General features: G+C 46.3%; 1 protein-coding gene and 1 pseudogene across 2 annotated transcripts in view; both read right to left on the minus strand.

Moving 5' to 3' along the window:
* Positions 1-10,474, minus strand: part of LOC144178036 (lysosomal Pro-X carboxypeptidase-like) — a 38,155-nt pseudogene extending 27,681 nt beyond the window's left edge. Inside the window, exons 1-2 of the transcript XR_013323926.1 lie at positions 10,390-10,474; positions 9,582-9,706 (exon numbers count right to left, since the gene is read on the minus strand). The product of XR_013323926.1 is annotated as a lysosomal Pro-X carboxypeptidase-like (transcript). The remainder of the gene's footprint in view (positions 1-9,581; positions 9,707-10,389) is intronic.
* Positions 1-21,587, minus strand: part of LOC144178049 (lysosomal Pro-X carboxypeptidase-like) — a 164,098-nt gene that overhangs the window by 93,269 nt on the left and 49,242 nt on the right. The gene's annotated exons all lie outside the window — the stretch shown is intronic.

Below are 21,587 nucleotides of genomic sequence, written 5' to 3' on the forward strand. Positions count from 1 at the left end.
TATTGTTTGAAACTCTAAGCCACAGGTTGCCACCGACGTAAGCCACCAACAAAAAGCATGACTCTGATTGAAGTGGGGCCTCTAGTCTTGCTTGAACCAATCACTTCAATGCTAACGTGCAGTTCACGCACGGATAACTGTGTTTCTAGAGTTCCCCCTATGGAATCACAGCGGACTCAGTTGCGTAAATGCGTAAACCTCGAAATGTGTCCATACATAAGGAAGGACATGCCAGCGAAGTGATAAGAGACCAAGTTGCTGTAGAAAACAATTGTTGAAAAATATTTGCTTTTTAGGGCACTGCAAAACTGGATAAAATAAGGTGAGACCAGGTGACGTGTATTTTTAAAACGCAGCACCTTTGGTCGTCATATATGGCTACACATGGCGACATCGTGAAGGATACATGCACGTATCAGGCAATATGCGGCGTCATCATATGCCTTTTGCTGCAAGAACACGAGCCATATATGGTCATACATAATCATGAATGGCGAATAAAAGTGTCATGTATAAATATATGTGGCAGTATCAAACTTCGAATACAGTAAAGCCAGAGGCATATAAGGGCATCGAAGGCTAGTATACGCCCATAAATGTCCGTATGTATTGGGCATGACATGGCCAGTCCACCTTATATCCGGCATTATTTGCAGCCATCTAGAGCAATAAGTGCCTTTATAATCTATTGTTTATATATAAAATTTGCCGTATAAGAAATAGATCTCTGCTACATCTAAATTTTGTTACGGGCCCACCTTCCCGACCTTCATTTTTGTGTCAGCAGCGCATGGGGACTGTCAACGGCACCAGCACATGGGATGTCTTTTGGACACTTGTACTACAGCTGCGCTGGAGTCTTCTCATCATGGCGAACAGTTCCCGCCGCATGGAATTATGAAAGTGACGGCTGTGCGGCTGATATAGCGTTTTTTCCTCTTCCTTTCACTGCAACGGAGCAGTGTGACAGCTGTTGGTAGCGCCAACAGAGAACGGCATTCGGGAATCATCTCACCGCAGGAGATTTCTTTCTGGATTTGTTTTCTTCAGAAGAACGGAAAGTTGGGCTAGTTGGTTGGTGTTCATCTTTGTGGAAACAAAAGCGCTCAGAAAACAGGCACGAAGGAAGACGTAGACTGCACAGCGCTTACTCGCAACTAATCGTTTATTGAAAAACATACACATATATACCATCCAGAGTACAAGTGATCGGGTTCCACTCCCTCGTTATACAAACCATTACAAGACTTAACAGCGGCCGAGGCCCATGCGGCAGAAAAAGAACACACGCCAAACATGGTACTATATATCTGGCGTGTGTAAAACATGGTACCTTGTTATGCTGGGACAGTCCTCTGACGTTCTGACGAATAAGGCGAAACCCTAGATATACCCGTGTCTCATATGGTCTCTAATAGCGGCTGCTTAGTGATACTTCCTTAGTGATACTTGCTACAATGTACCTCAGTGTTACAAGAGTGTGAAAGACATTCCGAAATTCAAGTTAGAACTTATTAGGTGCGAATGCACTTCTTAAGCAACCCTGAATCACGCGTCCACCGCCGTCCGTCCGTCCGCACCACATACCCACTTAGGGCGATTGGCCAAGAAGAGTTCCTAATTTCTTTCGCACATACCCACTTAGGGCGATTGGCCAAGTAATCTGAATCACTCGTCCACCGCCGTCCGTCCGTCCGCACCACATACCCACTTAGTGCGATTGGCCAAGAAGAGTTCCTTATTTCTTTAGCACATACCCACTTAGGGCGATTGGCCAAGAATCGGGCGTGAGAAGGGCTAATGCACCTGCTTAAAGGAGTACTGACACGAAATTTCAAAGCTGAGATCCGCTCTAGCAATCAAGTACAACGACAACACAAATAGGTGTCGGTGCATGGCACATACCCACGTGGGGGATTGGCCAGGAATCGGGCGTGAGAAGGGCTAATGCACCCGCTTAAAGGAGTACTGACACGAAATTTCAAAGCTGAGATCCGCTCTAGCAATCAAGTACAACGACAGCACAAATAGGTGTCTGTGAATAAATGCATCTTTCTTTCTTTGTAGTTGTGTGTGTGTGTGTGATCTCTCTTTCGCGAACATTACCGAACCGCGCAAATTCAACTCCTGCATTCGCACTTTCACATTCTTCCCCTCGGGGAAATGCGGGGAAACTTTTTTTTCCTGTAACGTCCATTTCGGACAGTTCATGTATTTTTATCGCTAGTCTGTAAGCATGCAATCATAACGGCAATTGAAATAACTTCCGGTTGAAATAACTTTAGTTTATATTACCATCTCGCTCTAGTTTTTTTGTCAATGTTACAGTTTTGGCACCAGTTCATGTGAATTACGGTTTATCAGTTTTGTTTTTTGAAATTTCAACCATTTAAATTTCAGATATTTTAAAAGTCACTGGTTGACAGGTATCCTTTTGGATAAGTTTGGGGTTTCTCCTGTCATGTAGTTGCTCAACCACTCTTTATTGGTCTACACAGATTGCTTTGGGGCCTGAAAGATGTGGAATCTTGCTGCTTCCTGCCTCGCTTCAAACATATTCGTTTTCCTAGATTTCAGGCGCTTTAAACAGGGAAGCCATAAAAGTGGAGGCATTCCACTTCCTACGCATTGTAGAATTGATTGATTGATTGATTGAATAATTGATTAATTGATTTTTTGAAATAATTATTACATTATTTTTTTAATAATTACCTGATTTATTTATTAATTGATTTATCATTTATTTATTTATTTATTTATTTATTTATTTATTTATTTATTTATTTATTTATTTATTTATTTATTTATTTATTTATTTATTTATTGATTGATTGACTGTGGGGTTCAACGCGCCGATGCTACAGGATTGATGTGGCTAGCTTGTGTTAGGACAATAAAACCTGAGAAAAGCCTATACATTTGTTGATATGGTTCTTTTGCCGTTCTTTTGAGTACAAACCATCTAGCGTCTGAAATAGCCAGCTACTAAGACCAGCATGCTCATGAAGAAGGGATGCGGTCATCATTTCATACTGTAATCGTGTAAACGAACAAGTCTGTTTCTTGTCGTATTTTGCAGGCTATAGATTCAAGCAGCCAGGTTGAACATGTGAGGTTCCAGCCTTCCCGTGTCACTTTAGTGAGCAATAAAGAAAAGCTTTGCCACGGAACCTCTCTCACTATTTCAATCGTTCAATGCCCACCTAACAACATTTTTGATGGGAGAAGCTTAAGAAATATTTTTTTTGCATTTTAAACAGATTTTATTTTGTATCATTTTTTATTTATTATACCTCAAAAACCCCAGGTCGTGGTGTTACATGATGGGAGGGGCATTTTATACAGGGAAGAATTTCTTCGATGTGCGTTTTGAAAAGAATGGGGCTGGAGTGGTGCACGACGTGGGGCGGAAGGTCATTCCAATCCTTCTCTGTCTGAACAAAGAAGGACCGAAGGTGAGCAGTTGTACGGGCATGCACAGGGTAAACTGGGTTGTGGTGGTTAGAGAGAGAAGATATGCTATGCGCGGGCATGATAACAGATGTGTCGGATAGTGAGTGAAAACAATTTATGAAAGAGAACTAATCCACAATTTATGAAAGAGAACTAATCCAGCGGCTCTCCTCTCGCAGTACAAGATTTGGAAGATGGGCTTTGATCTTTGAGTTAGTAACGCTTGAATGGCACGAGTAATCTGAATATATAAACCGAGATGGTCTATTTTGGGCAGATTCTAATGTTTTGGATATAGTAGATTGGTGTGGGTCCCAGACGGCGCAAGCGTATTCCTGTTTTGGACGGCTAGTGTTAGATATGCTCAAAGTTTAATAGAAGGGGGAGCGAGTCGTACATTTCTTCTAAGGTATCAGACAAGTTTGTTTGCTTCGTCAGAAATTTTTATGTGGGACAACCAAGTAAGATCTGGCGTAGTGTGTACAACTAAATCTTTGTAGAAATTCACGGGGGATATTTCGGAAGCAGAAAAAAAGTAGGAAGGAGCCGAATGGGATTTCCTGTGATGAAAAGGAACTACGGATGTTTCCGTAATGTTCAGAGTTCTGAGCTAATTTCGTAACAGTTTTTCATAGTTTCACATCATTTGGAAGGATCTGGGAGTCATTAGGGTAGTTAGTAGGACGATAAATCACGCAGTCGTCAGCCAATAGACGGATTTGGGGCGTATATTGGGAGGTAGGTAATTACATTACTTAAAAATAGAAGGGGACCAAACACCGTAGCCTGAGGTAGACCTGAAACAACGGTACGGCGGGTAAATGATATCTCTTTGGATTAAACAAACTGTTCCCGGTTTGACAAAAACATTTCACCATTCCTAGAAGTGCTGGGTGAATATTTAAACGCGAAAAAAAGGCGCTCATGGAGTGCTTTATTGAAAGCTTTTTTCAAAATCTAGAAGAAGGGCATCTACATGAATGTTATGATCGATACTTGAGGTGATTTTGTTAATAAAGAGTGCTAGTATGGTGTCACAGGAGAGGCCTTGCTGAAATTCGTGCTGACTGGGATGGAAAAAAGTTTAGAGATATAAGGAATTTGTCTGTTTGAGATTGATTTGTGTGTTCCATTATTTTACAGCAGACGCATATAGGTGATATTGGGCGGTAGTTTGAAGAGGAGGATGAGGGACCTTTCTTGGGTATCGGGACGACCTTGCCAACCTTCCAGTGCGGTGGCACCACTCCAGATGACACTGATTGCTGGAAGATGTGCGACAATATAACCGCAGAGCGATGTTTGGTGTTTTAACACGAAAGTGTTTTATGCCAGGGTCCACCAAGACCTAACTGACGTCATAACCATCACCGAAATGACACCGCCAGAAAAACTCCGATTGACGCGGCTGCACCGGGATTCGAGCCACGAACTTCTACGCCGCAACGGGAGGGACGAAACGCGTCTCCGACTGCGCTATGAACAGACGCGAGAATAGGACCACGAACGCGCCGTATATCATTCCCTTAAGATGGCTACGCTAATGAGCGCCAACAGCTGGCGCCTTGATGCCAACGCCCACGTGTACGGCGGACGCGCAGCCTAAGCTGCGGAGAAGCCGACTTGCGCATGTCGCCCTAGTGGCCCGGTCGGCTGCTCCTTTCGCTGCGGCAGACCGCGTGTTCACCAAACGATTCTCTGACAACCCGTTTGGTTTCGTTCGAACGGATGGTTTGTGAGCGCCTGTGGTTTCAGTAGGATTTACGCAACGAGAATTGTTTTTTCTTTTTGTTGCTAAGCAGTTTTAAAGTAATATTGTACCATGGCGAAGTAGGCCGCTCTGTAATGGTAATTGTAGGGATGCACACGTTTATTAATTGCTGCATTTTGTTTTTGAAGAGCTCCCAGTTTTTGTCAAGAGAACGTTTGGAAAAATCCACGAGGAACCAATCGTAAAAAGATGATACTTAACATTCATGACCCGCCGCGGTGGCTCAGTGGCTAAGGCGTTGCGCTGCTCAGCAAGAGTTTAGGGTTCGGTTCCTGGCCGCGGTGGCCGATTTTATGATGGTCGCGAAAAGCAAAAACGCCCATGTCTACGAAATTTCGGCACACGTTAAAGATCCGCACGGGGTCAAAATTAATCCGGAGCCCTCCACTATGGCGCGCCTTGTCTTCTGCGCTGCGTCGGCGCGATCAATCAATCAATCAGTTCATCATTGATACCTTGATCATAAGCTTTGTCGTATAAGGTTATCGTTTGGGCTTTTTACTTTTTTTGGTTGGGAAAGTTGTATTCGGAAGTGGCATCACTGATGGCATAATTACTCAGGCAGCTCAAACTAGAAACGGACGAAATTTATCTGGTTGGGCCGTTAGAAACAAATCTAGTAAGCTCGATGAATTAAGGGTCGTTCGTGTACGAAAGCTAATCATTTGAGATAAGTTGAAAATGAGGCAAGTATCTATGAAGTCACTTTCAGTGTTCTGTTTCTACAGCGTTAATGCTAGGTCAGTCCAAGTTATCGCGGGAAAGTTAAATCACCAATAAGGACGATAGGGGCGTTATCCGAGGGTGACGTTAACACTTGTAGAGCATCATGAAGTTCGGCAACAAAAGAGGGATCGAAATCAGAGCGGGGGTAGCAGACGCCAATAGTAACGGGTGGACGACAGCTTTGTAGTAAAGAAAGATTCCTTCAAGACTAGAAAGAATGTCGACAGCGCAGCATTGTAAACTGTGATGAGCGGCGATTAACGCTCCAGTCCCCCCGAACCCCCGCTTGGTTTTGCGATCGCAACGGAAACTATTGAAGTCCTTGAACAGAGGAAGCAATTCAGAGTCCAAGATAGATGCATTAAGCCACGTTTTGGTTAACTTTAGGCTGTGTTAGGGCTGTACAAGGCATCGTGCTTGGGCAGCAGACCCTTACGTTGGTATGAATGAGCGAAATGTTGTTTACATTGGCCTGAGACGGGAATTTAGTAGATAGCTGCGGGGAACGTGGGACTAGCGTTTCCGTAGTCGGATCAAAAGTGTAAGCCACCTTATCGATGGTTAATTTTCGGCATTATAAGTTCAGGGCTGGGGTTTGCCAAATGCATTCAATCAGCCGCTTGTCTATCAAACGGGTGTTGGGTGACTAATGCTGCGATAAGCTGTACGTAGTATTTTTCAGTTTATTTGCGTTAGAAAGAACACGGTCTCTGTCTTTGAAATGTGTGAACTTTCTAATGATCGGCCTATTTTTGCTAGGCTGGAAAGTTCCTAGTCGATGTGCGTGGTAAATATCACGTGGACTGAGTGTTACTATGAGCGTATCTTTGCAGTGATTTATGATTAGTTCCTCGTACTGGGCAAAGTTATCACGTTCCGAATCAGTGTGTCCATAAAATGTAAGGTTTCATTGTGCGGGATCGTTTCAATCGCAAGACTGCAGGTTAGTTCGGATATTTGTTCCGAATTTTTAACAGGGACTGAACAAACGACCTTAAACGTCTGCCTTAAGTGTGCCTACGGCGGCACATTCTTTTTCTTTTTAACAAGCCGTTGATTAATATGTCAATAGGTGTCCCGTTCTGGGACAGCGTAGTTTGGGTGGCTTTCATTTCTTTCATAACAATTTCTTACCGTCAGCGGAACTTCGCTAGATAATTGTTGTGAGAACTTGATAACAAAACTGACATCAAATCAAACAGGCTGTGTTGACTCCGCTCAATAGCTTTTCATTTGACATTTGTCAACTAGACCTCAACAGGAGAACCGATAGAGAGTCGACAAAGAGTCGACTGAAACTCAACAGAATTCTCACTCATGTGATATTTCTCAGCAAAAACTCAACAGGAAAACGGAATTGAGAGGCAACCAAAAATCATCTGGAACTCAGGAGACTTGTTGGCCCTATTCAAAAGACTTTCACTTAAAGCCCAGCATTGGGTTTCAATTGAAACACGGCGGTGATTTTGCAATTGGAACTCAATACAAAAATTTTTAGAAAGTCCGCAGAATATAGTGTCAATTCACTCCCAATATATTCTCATCAACAATTTTTGTAAGGACGAAGTTGTACCCCACCCGCCGCGGTGGCTCAGTGGCTAAGGCGTTGCGCTGCTGAGCACGAGGTCGCGGGTTCGATTCCCGGCCGCGGCGGCCGCTTTTCTGATGGAGGCGAAAAGCAAAAACGCCCGTGTGTACGAGATTTCGGCGCACGATAAAGATCCCCAGGTGGTCAAAATTAATCCGGAGCCCTCCACTACGGCGCGCCTCATCGCCTGCGTTGCGTCGGCGCGTTAAACCCCACAATCAATCAATCAATCAATCAAGTTGCACCTCGACTATATGAGGTGCGCCGTGGTGGAGCCCTCCGTGTTAATTTCGACTACCCAGGGCTCATTAATGGGCGCTGAAATCTTGACACAAGGACGTTTTCGATTTTTATCTCCACCTAAAAAGCTGAGCAGCCACCGCTAACGAGACCGAATTCACGTCGAATATGACTAAGAGGGAGTATAGAATTCGGCGCCCGCTGTTGTAGTTAATCTGTTCCTTTGAACTTCAATAATTCGAATTTATGGGTGATTGGGACATTGCGGTTTGGTCTGGCCAAGTCTCCATAGATATCTATGTATAAGAACCTCGAACCCGAGTAGGTTCCGAGCCGGAGAATTCGAACTATGCGCCAGGCCCACGGCCAGAGAAATATGCAAAAGGGTGAACTGAAGGGCTTGTTGGTACATCATATCGTTTGAAAACCGCGCGGAAGACGGGACGGAGCAAGTAATAGACGACACAGCGCTTGTGTCGTCTATTACTTGCTCCGTCCCGTCTTCCGCGCTGTTTTCAAACGAGAGAAATATGCTTTGTGCCTACACTCTCGTCTGCGTAGAACCAGGGTCCTTCAATGCTCCTCTGGTCATGAAACTCCCGGCCAAGTTTCGTACGGGGACAAAGGCTACCGCGAGTGGCGCCACCGCAGATCGGAGGGCATCGGGCGGCCGCGGCTGCTCTGTGGCCAGACCGGCAGGCAGGAACGCAGTAGCAGCATGCCCGTTCGCACCAAATTTTTTCGTCACTCACAACATGATAAGTCCATTTGAGTGGCCCACGACACGTAAAGCGAAAGCGCACTGCTGATAAGGCGGCGAGTGTCTGCTTTATCTTACTCCGTGGTTCATTCCCTGCCAAACGCGCTCGGACCACGCCCCCGGCTGCCCTCCGATCAACACCAGCGCCGAGGCGCGGCAGCGTACGAAGCTCTACCATAGCCTGATGGCGAAGTTTCATGACCAGAAAGTCATTGAAGGACTCTGGTAGAACGGCGAAGGCGAAATAGGGTAAAACCAATCAACATCCTGCAGAACTGAAGTTTTGGAAGACCAATGCTTTAGGAACTTCATCGGTGAGGATGCGAGTACAGCGGTGTGTGCGGCGCGCTGACAGACGAGGGCATCACAAGAGCAGAAGCTGTCGCTGCCAATGATGATAAGGAGGACGAGGACGAAGCATAGTCCGGCTGTCAGCTGAGAAGTTGCGGCCGGGTGAAACGCTGCCCGTCTCTTTTTCAGTTTTGAAGAAGGCGAAGATAAGGCTTTCTGCTACATTCGTTTGCTCCAGCAAGATGTCCTGCTCCATGGTCCTGCCTGCCGCCTTTAGGAACAAGCGGCTCTTTATTGGGGTCTTTCAGGCATCAACGTAATCACATCCCTTAACGCTTCCCAATTGCAGTATAATGTTGTTACTCACTGTAAATATTTCGAACTGTAATTAACAAGAACTGAGAAGGAGACCTGTTGGGGTTCGAATTAACGAGCTTTAACTAATTCAGCATGGTGAAGAGGGAGTGTTCCCTCATTCCCGGCAATAATGTGACGACCGTACTCTTTCAGCACTGGAGACCAGTAGTTGCTGGTCATCTAAGTTCACCACCTAATCTAAATCAGTTTGTATCCCTCCAGTTCGGCGCCCCCATTTCACAGCTGCAGATTCGGCGCACAAATGGCGAATTTTATTCATCAACGTTACTCAGTGCACACAAATCTGCTTAGTGCGGGAAGTGTGCTCTAACGCGTTCCCGTCGCACAGAGCAACGCTACCAAATATTTCTCCTAGAAGTTCAAGTAGAACTGACCTTTGTCCTGAAGTTGTAGAACTTCAATGAGAGGGGCGGTCGTTGGGCGGAGAATCCCACGTGAGCCAGGGCAAACAGCAGAAACGGTACGCTTGGGCTCGGCCACATAGTGTTCTTTTCTGCGTCTGGAGGAAGCGTGCAGGTATTTACTTTCAAGAGTTCGTTTCCGACCGGATGCTCCGCCTGCTCAGTTTCCGGCAAAATGGAATGTGGCACTTCCCCAGCGGCCGTTATTAGATGTAACGCAAAAAACAAACCGCACACATATTGCACGTGCCTGCCTTTTTTTACCTCCTGATTTGCACTTCTGCATGACATGCAAATACGTCAGAACAAAAAACAAAACAAAGCCACAGGCGATTGGGAATACGACTTCGTTCCCCTTCCAGCTGTCGCTCTTGCCAGCCGCGAGCGCAAATGCAGAACCATTTTGCTAGCTTTTAGTCATTTATTTATTTCGTGTACCCTCTAAACATAAAAAAAGTAAACAAATAAACCTGCTCCAGCAAAGCTGTAACGAAAAATATTAACCCGTTATACACACCTGTCAAGGGCACCCGCTTTGAAATATTGCTTAGTACTTTAACAAAATGCCGGGGGTGGAAACACTAGAGAAAAATAAAGGGAAGATCGTTATGCACGTCTACAGGTGACGTTCCACAGCATAAGCAGGTCAGGGTGTGTGCCTGTTAATCGGCCAGATTTAGGGCAAACCCCCAGGGGAGTAAATTTCTGCAAAGGAAAGTTTGACATCCACCTCAATGCAGGCATACGGATACAAAGGAAAGAGATACAGCTTTTTCAGAACCTTCGCAGTTGAAGAAAAATTGTCCTGGTCCAGGATTAGAAGCCGGGACCACCGCTTAACCGGAGCAGTCGCTCTACCAACTGAGCTAAGCAGGAGGCTAGCCGTTTGCAGCGCGAGAGCGAATTGATCAACTCGAAGTGATGGACAGGTGTTAATCGGGCGTACGTGTGTGAGTGTGCGTGCACTGGGTGTGCGCAGGCCAGTTTTATTTTGGCAGCAATTAGTTGTCTTTATATAAAGAGAGCTCATCAAGAAACCTGACGTCGAGGTTTTCCTTTCATACGCTTTCGCTTTAATACAAGGCCCACAGCTAAAGATCACCATGTAATTGCGTGGGGAAGGGTACGTGCAACCTTGTGGCGAGCACAAAAAAAATGAACCCCTTTCCTCCCAGTGTGAGATCTACCGAAACAGCGCAGCTGTGGTTTGCCTTCACGATGATTCCGTTTAGCTTCGGCTTTCACATTGTGAGTAATGTTAGAGCCTTCGTAGCAGGTGATTGTCATAGATTTTTTTTTCAGGATAGCTCCGATAAAATAGCAGTTATAACTCTTCTCTGCAACCACAGTCCCTCCGCGGATTGCCTTGCAATGACAGCAGCCGGGAAGTCTGAAGTGTTTGTAACTTCATTGTGAACTACGCAATAGTGACAAGTGAATAAAGCTCGGCAGAATGGCAGAATCATTGTGGTTCCTAATTTTCATTGCATTTTTTTTTGGTATACGTTCGATAGCGCAATGGGTAGAGCCCTTTTCTGTGAGCGTTCTCCCTCCGACGATCTACGTGATTCACTGTGCAACACAAAATGTGGAAAAGCCGGCTTACACAGACCACGCTTACACCGATCCCTTTAAACTCGGCTTCCTCTCGTAATGAAATTGCAATGTTAGGACATCCTTCCAGGCGCAATATAGCACGTCTTGTTTCAAAATATGAAGCCCTATGACCTTTTATTTTCTTGCTTTCTTTTTATTCACAGGGAACAGGTTTTTTTTTCGGGGTGGAGAAACGTGCTCCGGGGGAAGCGTGACACAATACCAGGCCGGACTTTCGTTAAGCCCTGCCCTAGAACTGCTCCGGGGTTAAAATATATACAAAAAAGAAAATTCAGCGCACCTGCAACGAGGACAGAACAACCCTAAAAGTTTATATAAAAGAACGACAACACAGGTGTAAGAGGGGGAACCACGAAACATAATTTTGCAGTCGGTACTACGCTGCGCATGCATAAACAATTCAGCATGCCTTTCGAGAGAGCTATAGATAGGAAGCTCACAAAGGAAAGTGGTGTGCTCGTCGTTCTACATCTGGCGTTGTTGCAGCAGCGCTGTACTGTTTTAAAGCGTCGCTTTAGTGTCCTCACTGATTCTGTTGTACGCCAATGCGCCCTGCAGAAAAGCCAAACTTTTTTGATGATTATGATGAACCACCGAGAGTGAAGTGAAAGAAAAAAACGATCGCAATGGCTGGAGTCGAACTTGGGTCCCTCGAGTTATGAAGCCGTCGTCTATCCTACAGCTCCAGTTCGACATTTTTCTCTTTAATGCATGGAAATTTTAGAAACAATCAGACAAGACAATCAACACACAATTTAAACACTAACACGCAGAAAAGGGTAAGGAGGTCAGTCTCACAAAGACATGTTCAAGGCGAACTCCAAGCAGCAGGTAGCGATTTTCACCGTGCGTCCCAAACCCAAAGTTAGGCCCACTGAGTAAATACACCCGAGAGGTGTGGTGGGTAGTCTAGAAAAGGGGCGCTTACCTCCAGAGTAGCACGCAGTGTGGGATTTTTCCAACCAAAGAATCATCACGAGAAACCTCTGCGTCGAACCATCGTCGTCGTTGAACGGAAGGGTACATGTTTGGTTTTCATCAAGGGCAAAAGAACACGCAGAGACAGTTATATACATGAAATAGCAAAAGACGACGCACACGTATGAAGGCCACCACAATGGAAAAGTTGCTTAGTACCACAACTAACTGCACGGGGAGAAAATAGTAATAAAAAAATCAAAGCAGTTTCATAAACGTGAAAGCTGTCAAGTGCGGAGCAGTAATTCGCAAAAAAAGTCTATCACGCCCTTTGTTGACTAGTTTCAGTAATAACCTGTAGCTGATACCGCAAGTAGTCATGAAGGCGCGCCGCAGCCACTGAAAAGCCTATAGACCGTTTACAGCGCGGCGGCCTGGGCGCGACTATACTGACGACCATGTTGGCGACCATTCAGCATGGCTGGCCATTTAGAAGGCGTGTCTCGCCATGCCCTTTGCTGGTGCCCGTGCGCATCGGCGAGCGCCGGCGCGGCTCGATGGAGAACTTGACAATTTTAGATGCGACTGCATCTCATTCACTCGCCTTGTCCCTGCATACGGCGTCGGCGTTGTTGTCGGCGTCCGCCCCTCCCCCATTCTCCTCGCCGCGTGAGCTGCGCTCTCCGCCGCTCACCCCCTCTCCTCTCCGATAGCGAACACTCTCTCGCGAGGGGCATTGGATTGGATTCGAATGGATTGGCTTGGCTGGGCTTGGATTGGATTGGATTGGATTGGAATGGAATGAATTAAAGTGGATTGTGTTGGCTTGTGTTGCGTCATAGCCGCGGCAGACACACTGGTGCCGGCGCGTCCCCTCACCGTTATGCGCGCTATAAAACGCGGTGCCTGCGCCGCTCTGCTCCATCGTTCCAGCGCCGTTCCTCCGCTGTCCAACGCTGCAACGTGAACCCCCTATGCGTCGCATCTACACAGGGGTTCCCGCGAGGGGAGGTGGTAGTTTTTTTTTTGTTACTGTTGCTATTAGTGGCGCTTGCTGTCCAACTAGGTAAGGTGCAGCAAAGCTCACAAATAACTTAGTCACAAAAATCCCACACAAAGGTTGTTTGAGCAATGCTTTGATTGGCGTTCGTCACCTAGTTTCTTGTTCAGGCATTTAGTACAAATAAAGCTGTCCCGGGGCTCTAGTTTGTATCTCTACGTATTCTCTTAGAATAAAAAAATAAAACCCTCATGGCTGTAACATCGTGCAAGAAAACACAATTATTCATGTATTAATAATATTATAAAGCTTGTTTTGAAAGCTCTCCTTTCCGGCTTACGGTAAAATCGTTGGCTGTGAACACAAGGGCTGGGAAACAAAATAATCCTGCATGGGTGTGAAGGTTGCAGACTACTCCTTCACGGTGTCTTCATGTTGGAGGTGCGATGAAAAAGCTGCAGCGCTCAGCGTTATCATTGTCAGCTTACTTACAACTGACGCGGTCTGCCTTGTATACCTGTTGGGCATTTGTGAGATGTTGCCAGTTCGGCATGCGATAACTTGCGTTTATGGAAACGCACATGTTGAAGCTGCCATATAGCGCACGCAGTGAACGGAAAAGCCCGCATTCTCCTGGTCATTAACGTTTCTTGCGCAATCCTTTCGCTCAAGTACTATTTCGCGCAATTCTATAAATACTACTTAGAGCGTATAGCTAGTGTCACTACATAAGGTATAAAAGTAGCGGCACTCAGGCACGCAAGTCAGCAACGGCAGCCATTTTGGTGTTTATCAGTGTTGACAGATTGCCTCTTCTACGGCCTGTCCGCTAACTTCTACCGGGGTGTTTGTTAACAACACTGCCAAAGATACAGAAAAACGGCATCTTCGCACGCACTTCGGCTGCTGAAATGCTGCTACAAGCGTTATCTTTGATTCGTGTTCGGGCAACGCTAGTCGCGCGCAACTGCAGAGCACGGAGGACAAGCTAAGTCTTCCGCAGTTTACCGACTGAAAATGCACAAGCAACAAAATGGCAGCGCCCATGAACTGCCGCAGTGTAGAAACGTATCACGTGAAGCTAACTGACCAATGGTCATGGCGGCGGCACGGAACAATAGAAGAAAAGAGTGCCGATACTCTGAAACCTTATCTAGTGACACTACGTATAGCGAAGCTTACAAACGCTCAAATCGTGATATCAAGCTTTGTTTACGCAAGTATTTCCCGAGCTGGCACATATGGGTGCGAGCGTGAGCATTTTTGAATCGTTATATCGTGCATTACACAATTTATTTGGCAGCATATGCGACATGACAACTTTTGGGTATGTCCTTATTTTGTGTTTTTACTTGTGCATTCTTCCATTGGTTTTTGTCAGATGTGATGCAGCAAGTTTTATTTATTCGTTACCTGAAGGATTGACTTCGATAAACCCGTATGTCGCCGATTGGAATCCTACGTAGTGTTTATTTACGGAGCGCTAAAATGGTGAACTTCCATTTTTTTGCAGCCTCAGTTGTGGCTCTGTATCAGACTACGCTGAAAATGTACCGTTAGAAAAATCTAATCATAACAAACTGCGCAGGGAAATATGTCGCCCCAGATTTCAAATACTGGTGTCGTCGAAAGTGCTCTTCGCGAGTACGGGATGCTCGCTAGGAGCGCTGACTGAGCATACCTTCCGGGATGGGGTTGTAATCGATAACGTTTTTTTTTTTTTCAGGTTTTTGAAACTTTGTCTAATCTACCTGTAGTAACAAGAGCGCCACATGGGGCCTATTGGCGGTGAGATGTCCGAGTGGCGCCCCCTGGCTCTGACGTCAGCTTAGGGACCCGCGCCGCTGTCGTTTGCTACTCTCCGCTCCTCATGGGCAGCAGTGTCTGTGCTATAAATCCCCGCTTTAGTGCTTTAATGCATTAAAAAGCGTATTTCTAATATTTCAGTTATTTTTGCCAGTTTATAACACATCTAAATTAGTTCAAGCTGTATTTCCCACAAGTTTGTAACGCACGACGAGAGAGAGAGAACAATTTTCTTCGGAGCATCGGTCAGAAGATCGTGTGTAAGTCGTCCTCTCTAGCTTATTTGCTACGTACAGCGCTCAGAGCTCCTTAATAAGTATTCAACATGCGTGGACTTCCCTGCAGTATTTCTGAGAATTTCTCATGAATACTCAACAGTCTAATGCTACTTACCAAGCTGCGGGCCCGTACACGCGCATCGCATAGCAGGAAATAAACTGGCTGTCTTCAATTTCTTTCGTTTTCGTTGACTTGTTTCAGATGATTTTTTTTTTCTGCCTAACACATAAATATTTCTGCACCGTCCGTCACAATTGTCTTATTAGTACGTTGGGGGATGTTTAGAAGGCTTACAAGGTTCGTGTGCATACTTTCTTCAGGCTGTAAGGCATGCAGTACCTTATTCAGAAATTGGTTTTCATTATGGCTGCGTAAAAGAAGGTGCATATCCCCAGCGTGCGTTGTTTATTCACACGCAAATACAATGAGAAGGTATGTGCTACGCCACCGCGATCGCGCCCCAGGCAACGTTGTCCAGAATACTCGAACGCGGCTTTTGTGCTCCGAATTTATATCGTAACCATCGTTATCATAACTAACTTACTATCAACCCGAACAATTCGGAAATGATTAAGGTGTTGAAGGCTTGATATACTCGCTAACGAATGCTATAAATAGCATACGTGCATATGTTGCAAGAATCGAAACCGATAAATATTTCCAAGCAGCTCTTTATTGCTCTCCAACCCTTCCATCCGTAAAGAACAAATTCTGGTCTACTCTGGATGGCGCCGTATGAACTGAAGAAAATTAAATTACTCTTAGGTCCTGGACTGAGGACCCGGACAACTAATATGCTCGATTTCATGGTGCGAAATAAAGTTGCGAAATAAAGTCATGGTGCGAAATAAAGACAGCTCACAGCAACATTAGACCCTGCTACAAAGATATTTGGAAGATAACAGAGACCATTCTTCACGAATTCTACTGGCCGAATATCTACGCCGACATTAAAACATTCGTCAGATCTTGCAATGTTTGCCAGCGGAATGCTCGAAATCATGAAGTTGGTGTAGTGCCTTTGTGGAAGACGCCTATTTGTGCGACAGCGTTGTCTTACAGACTGACGCATTTGACAAAAATGTAGGAGCCGCGCTTCTGCAAGAGTGCCTACTAGTATTGTTAGGACACTGATCTACTGTACAGTGCATTGGGCTTAGTAACAACGTTGATGCCTATTTTTTCAGTAGAGTGTGAACATCCGCTTAGGTTATTTCCCCACCACCAGTGCGTTTTTCTTCTTGGTGGAGTAGTGAGAGTGTGAAAGTGTGTGTCTTCGCCAACAACTTTCTAAAGTGGGGAGACATGTGAGGAAGTAGGGGTAACTTTGAGTTTTGAATAACATTTCGTCAAAGAAGACGGTCAATCTCTATGGTGGCGCTATGTGCCAGAAAGATGAAGAAGGTGTGCTGGAGGATTCTGGCGAAGGGGGACGGTGTGTTCCGGATTGCTCGGCGGTGGTCGTGAGCAAGAGGACAGCCTGCGGACTAGACGCGGCTCTTCTACTACCGGGCGCGCGACCGTGGTTCCCCTGCGAACGCCTAGAAGGTAACGGCCAGGGAACGACAGCACGGACCAGCGCCCCACGACCTGCCCACGTTCGAGGTAGTTCCGCCGGCGCACCGAAGACGCTCCAGCCAATCTGCACCCTCCCGAGCAGCTCATCCAACACGTGAGACTGTTGCAGTTGGCCAACTTGACTTCCGTTCAAACGGACTCGTGTTTCTTTTTAGTTAGCAGGCCTAGTTAGGTTTCTTTTTCCGTCGCCTTCCCACTCCGCGTGTTTCTGCGATTACCCAACCCTATAAAGCGTGCCATCTTCAGTTCTTCTCCATGTTCCGGTGCCGTGTCTCGTTATTCTCCCGTCCGTAACACTGGGGATTGTTAGAAGAGCCTGTATTACATCACAAAGCAATTTGTAATTCCCATCTGCCCCAGTGTGTGATAGTGGCAGGGGTAAACGTGAGCGCCGTGACTTTATCCGCACTATGGCGGTTCGTTCTGGACTCCTCCATGTTGGGACACTATTAAGTTCTTCATCTCCTCTCCCTCCTCTTACCCATGTGGCTTTGAGCCATCCCTTTTATTTAAACGTTCGTTTGTTGTTGTTGTGCAATGCCCGCGCCTCGCTTTGTGACTCGTACTCGGTTATCAACAAGGCCCTGACACCACGGAAGTATGCCTTTTCTTGCTTTGATCGACGACTGAACCCGGTCTGGCATAGCGTCGAGATACGGCGGGATTTACTGTAGCAGAACACAAATTATAACCTGCCTACAAACAGCTCTTGCATGCACTTGACGATTGCTGAACCGGAAACGGTTCATTTAAAACACCTTTAAACCATGTTAGTTAATTTTAAATCGGTTTTATCTATTATGCACTTTTCCTTTAGTACTCGTTACGTTCTAGCCACAGGCGTTGAAAAACAATTGTCCCGGTGTTTTATACCGCGACTTCATGAGGCGGCTGCTACGACGACAGAAGACGTCCAGAGCCTGAGCCCCTTAGGGACATCGCTCCTGAAACGTGCACACTAACGCCGCTTCCACCGAGTTCTATATCGCTCGCCGCGTGTCTATCTTCTTCTTCAGCCCGTGCCATGGTTGGTTGAGTGCTGTGCTCCACGAGGTAACCTTTTATTTTTAAAGCGAAGCTTTACTACTTTCATGCAGCGGTTTCGCGAAGGATGCGCAATTTAACCTTTTGACCGGAGAAGCACGCCCGGTGAAGGGCATCGCGTGATTCGACAGGCTGGCTTTCGGCGCTGCTCATAAGGCCTCATTTTATGACCTTCTGCTCCATGAGCGGCCGCCACAGCTACGGTGGCGGCCCATCAGCTGATCGGCAGCAGAGCGCCCCTGCAGCTTCTCATGCATGCGCCACTGGGTCGCCTCGGGTTACGTTACTCGTCCCGCGCCTTGCGGAGAGGAACGGCGCCGCATTCGCCACGGCGAATTCCGCCAGGCCTACTTCTGCGAGCATTGCGCGGACTGAACCGCTTTGAGCGGTGGTCGGCAATAGAGTTACATAGGGGGTTAACCAAGCGAAACCAAGACTGAACCAGACCAAGCCCAGCTTTTGCTTTATATATCCAAGGTTAACTGAGCTAAGCGGCAGCCATTTTTTTGTTATACCTCACCGGATGCGTGCAATGGGCAGTGCCGTCACATTAGCCCCCCTCCCAAAGGCGCATCGGCCCGATGTGCAAAAGGGAGGCTTATTGGGAGGTACTAAAGAAAACTATCTTGTATAATTACCCTTTATGCGAACTACATCAACCACTTGTTAAGGCTGGCGACGTGCCGGAAAAACATTGCTGGATGGGACGACCTCGTTGGCAACGTCGCTTAGTCATCTCAAAACTTCTTACGGTCCAAATTATCTCCCCAACAACTTCTCGGAGACCCCTCGGCGTCGGAGGGTTGTCCATACCCTAACTCTAGCAGCTAGATGGAATTCCATATGCCTGTGGCACAGATTATAATGGCTTGCGTCGCGGATCTGCTGGCACCTGTTGTGGACACGGGCTAGCTATCTTGCCTCTTCAGCGCGCTTCGTGAAGTCTTCGGCACAACAGTCATAATAATTTCCATCGTGGGTGGCATTGCGTATAGTCTCGTGGCTAAATCACGACTGTAGATATTGCTAAATGCAGCCACTCGCATCGTTTCCTGTGGTGCCGTATTGTATGCGAATGTTACATATGGATAATGGTGTTCCATATCGAGAGCTAGACGTCTACATACATCCACAGCCTATTGGCGATTGTTTTGTTCACCCGCTCGGTCAGCCCATTCGTTTGCGGATGGTACACAGTAGGTAGCCTGTGATACGTTCCGCTACGCGGCGCCACCGGTTCAACAAGTTGTCCCATGAATGCTATTCCCCTGTCCGTGGTAACGATGGATGAAGCGTAATGCCGAAGGGCGAGGAAGAAGCTGGTCACCTCTGCAGCTGCCCCTCGAGGGCAGCTGCAGAGGTGACCAGGAATACGGAACTCTTTTTTGCACATGGACCAAACTTTGCTCGTTGCTGCTGATGGACATGTGCCTCTGAAAAGCCTCACTGTTAACGTTTCTATAAAGTCGTGGCAACTTGTAGGTGACAGAAACAAATTTGGCTCGAATCCACGCTGTGAAGGTGGGTGGGAAGCAAAGCTGTGAATGAACCCCACATCTCGCCACTCATCTCGTCATCTCGCCACTCACTGCGACAAATGCGGCTGCGAGCCGCTGTTTGAAGATTGCCGCGTTATCGGCAGAAACGTGAATACGCTTACACTGGAAATTATAGAGCCCGCTGAGATTGAACGCCTGGGTGAGAAGTGCGTCAGTATAGCCTCAATTGGACTCACGAAGAAGGGGATAGACTATTAACTGTGTGGTTGGTTCTATGCCTTTGTCATGCCGTTTTTTCATGTGTGTTTTTTGATGAGTTTTTCATGTTTTGTTTTCTTCAATTGTGTTTATATTTGGCGCGTTGGAGAAAACAAAATCTATTTATAAGTCAGCGCTTTGTGTGTCCTCTTGCTATCATCCTTTGTCTCGTCGTTGGCGCTGTGGTTCAACATTTGTACGCGAACTCACCCTGCTGTTGGACACCGTGTTGCGTGACTCGAAGACGTTGACAACCAAAAATGAACGCGACAGCGTAGCGCACGCTGATTTGGCCAGCCAGGTTGCTCGCACCAGGAAATCGACCCCACAGTCAACCGTGAAAGGTCGCTACGGTCAACACCATCGCGATGTGCACTTCTCATCGGGCACATTAGTACTCTTGTTGACCCCATCACGCCCCGTCGGCCGGTGTGAAAAACTTCTGTGCTGTTTCACGGGCCCTTACCGCATCACACGCATGGTAATTCCTGTGACCTACGAAATCGGTCCACTCACACCCTGGCTGCCATCATCGCATTAAACTTCGCGACTCCTTCACGTCTCCTGACTGAAGCCTTAGTTTTCCCGCTACACCAGCTGCCCCTAAGCTTGTTACCTGGTTTCCACTGGGCCTGCGCTTTGGCCACCGGAGGTTATGGCACAGGCTCTAGTCAAGGAAAAGACCTCAACGACGTAGCCAAGGTTAGCCAGATGTTCAACAATGGCCAACCGCTCACCTAGGGATACGCGTCACCGCACTGATTAGGAGCCATGCTGGTAGATAGCCTTGGAAAATAAGACGACGGCGCTCACAGACGTTGGGCTGGATGCTGTGCTTCGAACATTGTAGCTGCCTTACAAACCAGGTGCTTAATTGTATATAACCGTTAGTACATTTTATTGTAACGAATCCCTTTGCTGGCGAGTCACGATATAAAACCCCTTGGCTTTTATTATAGAAATTAGAACGGCAGCTGAGCCTGGCACCAGAAACAGGAGATCAAGCAACGTTGATCCAAAAGCAAGTGAAAGGCGCGTGGTAGGATTAAGAACATCACATAATCATTTATGAGGTCCTATTATTCCCTTTAAATTGCTTTTAGTAACATAGTTGAATCTCTGATTCAATGGAAGGTCTGTTGCAATATTCCCAACCAGGTCGCCACTACCGCCACGCTCACTTGTAACGCTTTGGTCTGCTGATATGCAACTAGTTTATCGCATGGCCACAGAAAAACGACGACAATGATTATATGTCGTATGACGCGGTCAGGACAGGGAAACCCGTTACCCGTTAATATATTTTATTGCAACGACTTAATTTGCTGGCACTTCACAATATAAAAAATCTTGGCATTTATCAGAACGGCAGCTCACACCTGATAACGGCAGAGCATCTGATGCCGCCTATTCGCCCTTTGATCAAGCTCGAACTCAATTAGCGCAGTAATAAATAAAACAGTCAGTTTTCTTTGCTATTCTGCTCTTGAATTCGATCTTGCGACCCACTAGCTCGATAGGGGGAGCGTCAACAAATATAATTCGTTGGGTTCCTTGGAATAGATAGGCTTGTACTGCCCTGGTGTGTTGCTTTTACTAGAAACAAATAGTTGCTATGTTTTGGTGCATGTTAATACAAACTACGGGAGCTAATTTTATGCCTACTCATCTATGACTTCTACACAGTCAGAAACATATTTATTTGCCATAAAACCTTTTAATCTGCCTGCTGTGTGATACTGCGTTTCATGCGAATGCACGGAGATTTCACAGTGCCGAATGTCGGTGAAATTTGTTCCGTATTTCACGGTGACGACAGGTGACAATTGCAAGCCGTTACGTAACATCACATCACATTTACGGAAGCTGAAATTACCAATAGAGAGTTTTAAGATAGTGTCTTGCGCCTTTTTATACGTTAAACGTTAAATTTCTGTAGCACGCTACGTCGGCACCGCGCGGAGAGTTTTAGTACAGTGT

The sequence above is a fragment of the Haemaphysalis longicornis genome, unplaced genomic scaffold (assembly GCF_048455015.1).
Source record: "Haemaphysalis longicornis isolate Haplotype H1 unplaced genomic scaffold, Haemaphysalis longicornis Haplotype H1 scaffold_39, whole genome shotgun sequence".
Classification (NCBI taxonomy): Eukaryota; Metazoa; Arthropoda; class Arachnida; order Ixodida; family Ixodidae; genus Haemaphysalis; species Haemaphysalis longicornis.